The following is a 10,238-nucleotide window of genomic DNA, read 5'->3' as shown; positions in this document are numbered from 1 at the left end:
GAATTCCAAATTCATGCCATTTACTGAAATCTGTTAGATTCTAAACTTATATGCATTGATCTTCTTGTAATGATTATGCACAAAATTAGAAAGACTTGACAACAATAATTACAGAGTATTCCAAAGGAGATCAGCTCCTTGGAAACATCCTTCTTGCATTAAGTTTCCTAATCTTAAACAGATTGAAAGTTCTAACTTTGAGATTCCATTTTGACTATCACTTCTGAACAAGAGTTGCCTCCTTCCAGATTATGTCAATATGGTCCTTCCAGAATTATCACTATACTTCCAACTGTCCTTTAGCAACCAATCTTTGGTAAACCTTAGATTGTCCTCGACAATTGTTTAATCCTTTTAGTCATATCCAGTTCTAAACCTTTTCCCTTCTTAATGCCCTAGGCATTTGGAAAATTTTAGAAAGGATGAATATAGCACATGTAATCGATCCTATATCCGAAGCATATGGGAATCGATTCATGATGTCTCACATAAAGACTAAACCATTCTTTTGCTACAACATTTCCATTTCAATTTGCCAAGTTCTCATAATTCAGATTATAAAAAGGGATGCCGTAATCATAATCGAATTTTAGAACGCAAATAATGGACTCATATACAAAATTTCCTTATGTTGAGCCATTCCAACATGAAATTCATATATATCGCCATTCCAACATGAAATTCATATATATATATATATATATATATATATATATATATATATATATCCTTGACTAAATGATTAAAACCTCACGATCTAAGCTTATAGATTTGAGATGAAGTATAATTTCCTCTCCCTTAATTATAGCAAAACAACCTTTTTCCCAATTGAAACCTTTTGTTTTTCTATAATTAACATTGCTAACTTGCAATACTTATCACAATTATCATGCTCCCACTAACATGATGATTATTAGCATAACACTTATGCTCCCACTAGCTTTGACATGTACTCAGAAATCAGCTGACTTTCTTACCAAAGTTCAGATTTTTGATACTAGATTGTTTTTTATAAAACTTTATCAAAATCATACACCTTCCCTTAGATAGCACACTTGTGTGTCTAAACAATTATGAAGAGGGATGCCGTAATCATAATGGTTAGACCTTTTTGCCACTTCTCACAAGTCTAGGTTAGTGTGCCGGTAAACCACACACGCTCCACTAACGAATTTGAGAATGCAAATATCACAATTGCTATCTAGCTAAAATCTACTTAGTGAAAGTGTTTCCTCACCATCATTTTCATGAATCGGAGAGAAAACTTATGACACTTAGATTTAATGGTGTATGTGTTCTTATCCATGTGAATTGTCAAAACCATAGTCACAAGACAAGGATAATGACAAATCCAAACTGAACTCGATCTTAATTTCTTGCCACCTGGCAGCTCAAGGGCCTGCCATTGCTTCCAAGTTGTTGTGCAACAAATTGATAACTCTAAGAACTCATATGTAAAGCCAACTTTAACTGGAATGGGCACAGAATATGTCAACACGATAGGTTATAAACCTCAAGTCATGTGCTAGTTAAGAACTTCAGGTTTTATTCTTGATTAGTTCTTGAGACTTTCAAGACCTTTAAGACTCCCACTGTCCTCTTGACATATAAGACTCCCTTGTCAAACATCCAAGAGATAGTGCGGATTCTAATCAAGACAAACACTTCACATAATTGCCTTAGTTGGTCTTTGTTTTATCCAAAACATCACAACTTACCAATTTCAAATGTACAAGAGTAGAAAACTTTTACTCTTACATTTGACAAGTGTTTTAAACCTTCTTTGAGACTTGTCACTCAAGTTACAATCTTAGAGTATAACTCTAAGAATTGTTTTGGAACGAAGTATGACTCATCTTCTTGATTTAACCACTTCAACAATTCAAGTTTCTCTTCTTAGTCATAAGAATGCACTAAGATTTTCCTTAGAGAACTAATTTTGATATGGTTTCTTAATCATTAAGATGATCACAAAAACTGATACTAAAGTACTCTCCCATCTTTTCAGATTTGAGAAACTTTTATCCTTCTGCCTAAGTTGATTCTTCTTATTCTCTCTGCCATACATTGGAACCTTTTCCAATGTCTCAGAGTTACACTTAAGCTTGTAAGTATAACCATATTTACTGAGCTTTAGTAAACTATGACGAATAGTCTTATCGATCTTTTGTGGAGGACTTGACCAGTGCACAAGAATGTGTACTCGATCCCTTAGTCCGTTACTTGACTCACACATCCATGTGAACAAGTAGTTAGTCTTAATTTTCCAATACTTGAAAGTTCTCATTCATCATGCTATACAACTTGCATGATTCCAAGTTCCGGTCCAATTGAAACTTGGGTGATGAGAATCTTTCCTTATTTGGTAAATTTAGACATTACTACAAATGAAAGAATCAATTTCATACTTCCACTCTTGCTATTAATGGAATCTTATAAGCAACAATTTTTCCTCAAATGTCATTGTAAGGATATTTTAAAATAAATAAAATATAAAATTTTCTTTTATTTTAAAACTTTGCGGAAAAACTTATCCTTACAATCCATATGGAAACTTGTTGTTATCTATTCCTAAGCAATATCTCATAACTCCTAAGAAGTAGCTCAAGAATCTGATCTTCAAACTACGCGATAGAAATCCATCTATGCGATCAGATTCAGCATATTCTTTCTTTAAGTTTCTTCACTTTTTCTTTTATTTATAAAACATCAACATGTGACCCAGTCACATCATGTATCAAGAATCTCAGATTACAAACTTAGTAAAGTTAGATAGTGGACTTTACCTGAAGTAGAGTCAAACTTATTGACTTTAACCTCCTTAGGTAAATTTGGCAGCTTCGCAACCAATGCCCCTTTCTTTGGCAATATAAACATATGGACCCTTTGATAATGCTACACGGGACTATCACAGACTTAGCTTTTCTCTTTACCATTTGGTCAACCGAGTTGACTATGGCCGATCCCTTTCCATTGGGAAGAGAATGCTTTCCTGGATTTCCTGTGTCACTATTGTCAATGTCCATCAAGTTTTAAGGAAGTTGATCTTAACAAATAGATAAGATCATTAAGGGTCTTGTCATAGTCTGTTTCATAGATGTCCCAAAAGAACTCACTATGTGACTTAGAAAGTGATTGAACCACCAACTTTCTCAAGACTTTGACACCCAACTCTCCCGGCTTGTCAATATGTGACTACATCTCCAAGACGTGACCACACCTAGACCTTGCCTTGCCAATTGGGCTTGAGTGACCTTAAACTTTTCAAGAACTTGTGGGTTAGGGAGAATAATTTGAAGAGGTGAAGAAGTATGATATCCATGGGACATCATCTTCATTAGGAAAGCTTGTCTCAAGAGATTTGGGAAGATCATAAATGTCTAAACCAGACATCTTTTGGGAGATATTCAAGATAGTTAATCTTAAGTCCTTAATATGACACCCAATATGGAATATTAAGGCTAGGACCCAACAAACTATTTTATAACTTAGAAGAGGTATGCCGTAATCCAAGCTATAAAATATTTGAAGGTAGGTGAATGACGATTCACCAATTTCCACCATGAAAAACGAAATAATAATTAGGTTTTTAATTGGTTTTGAAACTCCTAGATCTTTGAGATTCATTGAACCGTTCAATGGCATGTTTCAATCTCGAGTGTGTCGTTCAGGTTTTGTGACTGGGATGCTGAGGATCACAAAACAAGGTGTGAAGTAACCATGCAAATTACTTGGTACCCTTAAGTGTTTACCCCTCAATCGATGTGCCGGTTAACCACACACGCTCCACCGATACTATGATAAACATTAAGTTACCCTTTTCCTACCTTGTTAAATACGAGTTAGTGTGCCGGTTAACCACACACGCTCCACTAACCGACTTAAACAAAGTGCAAAGTCTAATTTCATGGATTAGCACCTTATTCACATTTTCCTAAGTAACTAAGATTGGGTATTATTAAGAGTTTAGTTACTTAGTATTATCATTAATACTTTAAATGAAGGGAGAATTCTAGTCCTGTCAAACCCGTTCGGCTAACGACCCTCCACCAGTCAAGCAAGCGGTGGGTGAGAGTGGACACCCATTAAGTTGCCATTTTATAGGCAACAACCTTATACCCACCTTATAGACCGACTTCGTGAATGAGGCGTACTAGCGGTAAGACTGACTTTACTCTTATACATATATATATATATATATATATATATATATATATATATATATATATATATATATATATATTATTAACTTATAATATTATAAAGTATAAGGGTTGAATTTTAACTCTTTAAATTCTAAGGGCTAACTTGGAATTAAAGTATTCATAAGTGAAAACTTTTCAAATTCCAAAACTTGAGGGCAAGTTTTGAAACTATTCAAAACTAATTAATTCCATAACTTATGTGTTTAAAGTAATTTTAATCCAAAAACTCTTCAAGTTCCATAACTTGAGGACAAGTTATGGAAGACTTTAAACTAATAAAAGAATTAACTTTTCTTTATTTTACAACTTATGGAATTAATTAAGGTTACACTTTTTTTTTATTTGTTTATTATTTAATGAAGAGACTCTTGGTCCTCCATAACTTGAGGACAAGTTATGGAGTCATAAAACCATTTAATTAGAACTAGACTCTTCATTTTTGTAACCTTTGCCAACTTTTATGAGTTTTATGCAACTTAAATGTGACTTTTCATATAACTTGAGGACAAGTTACAAAAAAACATTTTAGAATCAACTCTTAGATTAATTTGGATTGAAAACAACTATTTCACTCAACTTTTCTATTAATCTAAGTAACTCATAAGAACAAGATAATTCAAATCAAACTTTTTCATGTAATTAGTCTAAACCTTAAACTAATACAAAACATGAATCTATTGACAATTATCTTTGAAATTGGATTAGCATGAACATTACCACATCAAAAACAAGTTTATAAGTCCAAAAACATCTTAGGGTAATGTTCCTAGTCCAATTCCAGCCAAAAAAGTCGAATTTATGCTGTCTGGGGGTCCAACTCGTCGAGTGCATGAACCAACTCGGTGAGTTGGATCGATTTGATCAATTTTTAGGCATGGACTCGCCGAGTCTGATGATCAGACAGCAACAATTTCGAGTTTTTAAGCAGTTTTACAAGTATAACAAGAAAACAAGCCTAGGCTCTGATACCACTGTTGGGTTTTGAGCATTCTAACACTCCTATGGTGTACATGCAACCCTATAAACCTTGGATCTATGTTTTCTCTATTATACATGGAAATAAGAACTTTCCAAGGATTTAATTCTAACTAGCATATTATGATGTTCTTATACTACAAAGTACTAGTTAGATGACATACCTTTTGATGTAGCTTGATGTCTTCAAGCTTTAAGAGCTTAGCCCCAATAGTGTGGAAGCCTCAAATGGAATCACAAATCACCAAAACACCTTGGAAGACTTTAGAGAATATAGATACTTGGTTCTCTCTAGTGAAATTGGCTAGCCCTTGTTAGTGTACCACACTAGTGCTAATTTCACCAATTAAGGACATCTTTATATAGTGTGGAGGATTAGGGTTAAACCCTAATACCCATGACCTTTCATTTCCTAGGATCCATGGGTTAAACACTCCATGGACTATCCATGAAAGCTTAGCCCAACCTAAATGAACTTGGCCCATTCCATATATATAAGAGTCCATATTTAATTAGTTCCTTTTGATCACTTAATTAATTATAAATTAATTCTTGATCAATACTAATTAAATAATATGATTCCATAATAATATATTAGAACTTATAATATATTAATATTAATCATAAACATACTATTCTCAAAAGATTATCCATATAAATTGTGTCGGTGAAGTGCAACCCAAATGGACCATGCTGGGTCGGGTCAAGTACATACCAAATGTAGTTATGGACTTAGACATTAATCCAACAATAATTAACACAAGACAGTAACGTTACTTATAAATAAAGCTCCTTATGTTTAATCATCAAATGTCAATTATAGTTTAGCTATTACAAGTTTCAAATATTTATCTAATCACCAAAACTTATATCGTCTGTTAGCCCAATGCCCCTTGCATGCTGCAAGTGTCTAACCCTACTCAGTCCCTTCGTGAGGAGATATGTTGGGTTGTCCTCTGGTGATATCCTCTTCACAACGAAGTGTCCTTCTTCTACTTGATGTCTTATGAAATGGTACTTTATGTCGATATGCATGGATCTACCATGATCTCCTGGTTCCTTCGTTAAGGCAATCACCCCTTCATTATCACAGAAAATCTCCACGGGCTCTTCCAAGGCTGCCACAACTCCAAGGTCTCTGATGAAGTTTTTCAACCATATCGCCTCTATCGATGCTTCACTCACTGCAATGTACTCTAATTCATACGTTGAATCAGCTATAGTCTCTTGCTTGCAACTTTTTCATGTTACTGCTCCTTCATTTAGGGTAAACATCCAGCCTGACTGAGACCGCAAATTATATCTGTCGGTCTGAATACCGGCGTCACAATAACCGGTCACTCTTAAGTCATCACTCCTACCGACGGTAAGAACCCAATCATTAGTCCTCCGCAGGTACTTAAGAATGTTCTTCACTGCAGTCCAGTGAGCTCTACCAGGATTCCCTTGATATCTGCTGACCATGCTCAAAGAAAAGGCCACATCATGGTGAGTACAAGTCATAGCATACATGATCGATCCAACTGCGGAAGCATATGGTACTCGACTCATCCTCGCTATCTCAACCTCTGTACTTGGACTCTAAGTCTTACTGAGTTTGGTATTGCTTTGGATAGGTAAGTCACCTTTCTTGGAGTTCTCCATGCTGAAACGTTTCAACACCTTGTCCAAGTAGGTACTTTGACTAAGTACTATTAGTCTTTTTCTCTTGTTTCTCAATATCCTAATCCCTAGAATACAGGCAACTTCTCCAAGGTCCTTCATAGCAAAACACTTCTAGAGCCAGGACTTAATTTCCTGCAAGGTTGGAATGTCGTTTCCTATGAGAAGTATGTCATCCACATACAATACTAGAAAGCTAACTATACTCCCACTGGCTTTGACATATACGCAGGGCTCATCCTCGCTTCTCAAAAATCCAAACTCTGACTTTCTCATTGAAGCAAAGATTCCATCTGCGAGACACTTGTTTCAATCCATAAATGGATTTCTTAAGCTTACACACTCTATTAGGGTACTTTGCATTGACAAAACCGTCTGGCTGACTCATGTATAACCCTTATAGATTTAACCTTTGCTACTGGTGAGAAGGTCTCATCATAGTCAACTCCTTGAGTTTGAGTAAAGCCGTTCGCAACCAGTCGCACCTTATATGTGTGTACTTTCCCATCCATGTCGGTATTCTTCTTGAAGATCCATTTGCACCCGACGGTCTTACGACCCGGTACATTGTCATCCAAGTTCCAAACTTGATTGTCATACATAGATTAAATTTTGTTGTCCATTGCCTCTTTCCATTTAGCAGACTTGGGGCCCGCCATGACTTCCTTATAGTTGTTAGGTTCCTCCAGATTTATCAATGTGCTATCACTGATAAATGTATCACCCTCAAATATTATATGAAAACCATGTAACACAGGTGAAACACTAACTCTACTGGAACGTCTCAGAGGTACGGACTAGTCAATCGGTTCAACAGGAGTTTCCTCCTCGGGTTGAGTGCTAGTGTTTGAGGTTCCTTAATCACTTAACTTCTGAAGCTCTTCAAGGTCAATTTGCCTCCCACTGTCCTCTAGGCATATGAGTTCTCTCTCTCTCTCAAAAGACTCATCTCCTCGCAACGAAGACAACATTGTCACTTGATCTATAGAAGAGGTATCCAAAGGATTTTTTGGGTAGCCGATGAAAATACATCGCTCATGTAACACTCGTGTTTCTAGCCTAGGCATTTATATTGAGTTGATAGTCTAGGTTAACCTTTGTAACTCATTTTGAAGAAATGAAAAGGTATTATGTGAATATTATGTGAATTATGTGTTTTATGCTTAATTATTAGGGCTTAATTAATTAAGAATAAAAATAAGCGTCAAAATTAAAGTGTGAGATAAGCCTGATATCTTTACATAAAGTTGTAGTGGTCGAAACAAGGATTTCGGGGATATAAAGAATACCAAAATCCGAGTTATAACGAAGAAGTTATGACCTGTTGAAGTTTTGCGACAAAACCGGCATGGTGCTGAAGGTCATAAAAGGTGGGCTTTCGATAAACTACTTTTTAGCCTTAGTAATCTAAACAAAAGTCGTAGTATTCGTTAAACCGAGAAGTTCGATAAGAAGAACGCCCAAATCTGACTTCGTATGAGGAAGTTATGATTTTTCGAAGTTTCAGCTTAGTAGTAGACAGCTAAAAACTCAAATTTTAGATCGAGTGGTTTTTAGACGACACAACCTAAACGAGAATTGAAAGTCTCGTCATTAGGAGCACAACGGTAAAAATTCTGACGAAAATGGACGTCGAATGAAGAAATTGTGAATTTTTAACGGATTTCCTGTCCCGGTCTGTTAAAAATAATAATATAAACTTTAAATTCAAAATTAGCCGATGAAGTCTAAACGGAAGTTGTAGAGCGTAATTTTAGCTACGCGTGCATATAAAGAATGTCAAAAACGGAGCTCGTATGCGAAAGTTATGGATCTTAGAAGTTTTGGCACGAAAATCGAGAAAATTTTCATAGTCACACTTTGCCACGTCACCTTCGCTGAAAGAGTACCACGTGTCCTGCTGAGTCACCAAGCTGTTGAGTCATGCGAAGCCACGCGTCAGATCCTGATTCGACCGAGGAGGCCCAATCCGAAGCAGCCAGCTCTTCGGCCGAAGCTTCGCCCTGCTGCCGCGTGTTCCGAGCCTCGCGTAGCCTAGCTTCGAGCCTCGCATAGCCTAGCTCCGAACCTCGCATGTGCACCAGTAGATCGCGGTCCAATCAGAAGCTGCCACCGCGCCCCTCGCACATGCAGCCCATGTGCGAGCACCTGAGGACCCCACCACCGAAGCCGATTTCGGACCCTACAAATAGAAGAGTACCTGCGAAGCCTCTCGATTACTTTTGGAGTTTTGCCATAATTAGCCCCTCTCTTCATATTTTCTTCATCTTAGAATCCCCCAAGGCCCCGGTATTGATTGTAAGCCCCGGAATACACCACGAAGTGCCCAAGAAGCCCGAAAAATTTATCTTTTCGGTTTCGAAGCCCGACTTTTGCAAAGCCCGGTTTCTCAATAAAACTCCCGGTTTTATTAGAAACGATCGTTTTAGGAAACAAATTGTTGCCCGATTATCATCAAATCAAGTGAGTGTATAGTGACTTTCATTTTACACATAGATATGAAGTATTTACCTTACAATACGTGTTATGTGTAAATATATTAATTGTTTATTTGAGGTAACTGTTGAGTTGATGTTTTATACATGTTTTAAACTGTATAAGTGTTTTTGTCTACAAATATGTTGGGTAAAACATGAGTAGATAGTGATGTGTGATAAAATAAAATTGATGTGAGGCCTCGATGTGTTTTGAGATCCAGTCATCTAGCGAGTTTGGATGACGACCACGGACTTTCTAAACAGTCCAGTGGGAAACATTAACAGGTCCGCAACCTGTAGGTGTTAATGAACTGAGAGTGTTCATTCACTGTACTCCATCCCCCTCATGGATGCCTTTAGGACATGTATGGCTGAGGAAACCCCTTAGCAGTAGTGCCCATCCTGATGATATTCTTTAGGCTAGGTCCCTTGTGAAAAGTGTTTAGGGACGTAAAGTGAGGATAACGGGAACGGGTAATCAGGGTTATTATTGATTGGTGAACTTAATAAGTTTATTATTATTGTTGGTTGAAAACCCTATATGCTCACCAGACTCCCAAGCCTGACCCACTCAGCTTTTTATGTTACAGGTAGTGGACCCCGAGCATAGTCGGTGGACAACGAGAGATTTTTGGATTATAGGCCAGTAGTTGTAAATAACTATTGAAAGGCTTATAATGTCTTGTTTATGCTTTTGATCTGTATCGGAACATGACATCCCGAGGTTTTGATATATATATATATATATATATATATATATATATATATATATATATATATATATATATATATATATATATATATATATATATATATATGGAAAACATATACCTTCTTAATGAAGGGTTTTGACAAACTTTTATCATATGTTGTTTAGGGACCAATTCCGCAACATCTTTTAAAAAGATTTCTCTGATTT

The sequence above is a fragment of the Lactuca sativa genome, chromosome 6 (assembly GCF_002870075.4).
Source record: "Lactuca sativa cultivar Salinas chromosome 6, Lsat_Salinas_v11, whole genome shotgun sequence".
NCBI lineage: Eukaryota > Viridiplantae > Streptophyta > Magnoliopsida > Asterales > Asteraceae > Lactuca > Lactuca sativa.
Note: the sequence above shows the minus strand (reverse complement) of the source record.